A 1,236-nucleotide genomic window follows, 5' to 3' on the forward strand; every position below is an offset into this window, starting at 1 on the left:
ATCTTTAGAAAGTAGGTGACTTGTAGAGACAGGAGATGGAACGTGAAGAGGATGAAAGGCAGGGATAGCACACTTTTATTCCAAAACATTTTTAATCAACAAAAAAGATTTCCTATCACAAAATGATGAATACTTTCACCTTGAAACTGGTGATGATTGGGTTAAAGGGATGTTGTCTCCAAATACATAATTTCTATAACCCAGAGTAACATCCATGAGGGCCAAGACAAGTCCCACAGAGCAGACAAGTAGAAAGCCTCTAAATGAAGAATGGACCTCCTTGTCCCGACACAGAGCTTTGCCAAAAGATAGAGCAGGGAGGAATGAAACACCGTGTTCTCTGGCATGGTAAATAGCATGCATAAGAAAGTCATGCCAGAACCCAGATCCCACAGCACAGGACAGCATCCATCTTCAGGTCTGCAAATGACGGGGTCTGCAGATCTGAAGCTCCAAGCAGAGCCTGCCAGAGTGCGCACAGAGGCTTCTGCCTCAGAAAGTCATGCCAGAACCCAGTCCCACAGCACAGGACAGCATCCATCCTCAGGTCTGCAAATGACGGGGTCTGCGGATCTGAAGCTCCAAGCAGAGCCTGCCAGAGTGCGCACAGAGGCTTCTGCCTCCGCTGGGAAGCCTGTATGATGTCCACCTGGTGCCCAACCTTCCTCCTTCCACACCGCCCTTCTGACCCCTCTGACTGGTCTGCTCCTCTCCTGCGCTCATCAATGAGACACTCATTCTGATATAGCCCATTTCTCACAGAAACTGTGGACTATCTCAGACCTGTTCTAGTTTTGATCTGTAGAACACAAATGTCTTCCCCCAAGGAGTGAAGAACATGAGACCCAGGAAAAGGAGACAGAGCCTGTTGGAGGAAAAACCAGGGTGAGAAGCAAGGCCCCTGACTTTCAGTCCATAGTCGGCTCCTTCTGCAGCTCTTAACAGTTCTCAAATCGAGAGCTGTTGTCTAGGGCTGGAGAGAGAGCTCAGCAGCTAAGCCCCAGAATCAGTTCCCAGCACCCACATCAAGTGGCTCACAACCACCTGTAACTCAAATTCCAAGGACTCCAGAGCCTGTTTCTGGACCCTATGGGCACTGCACGCACACAGTGTACATACAGGCAAGCAGATACACGCATGCACACACACGTGAGCATGTGTCTGTGTGCATGCACACACACACACGCTCACACACGCACAAACAAAAGGGGTTGTTCTCTAGTGGTAACAATAGAA

Source organism: Nannospalax galili, unplaced genomic scaffold (assembly GCF_000622305.1).
Source record: "Nannospalax galili isolate Female #2095 unplaced genomic scaffold, S.galili_v1.0 scaffold810, whole genome shotgun sequence".
In the NCBI taxonomy this organism is placed as follows: domain Eukaryota; kingdom Metazoa; phylum Chordata; class Mammalia; order Rodentia; family Spalacidae; genus Nannospalax; species Nannospalax galili.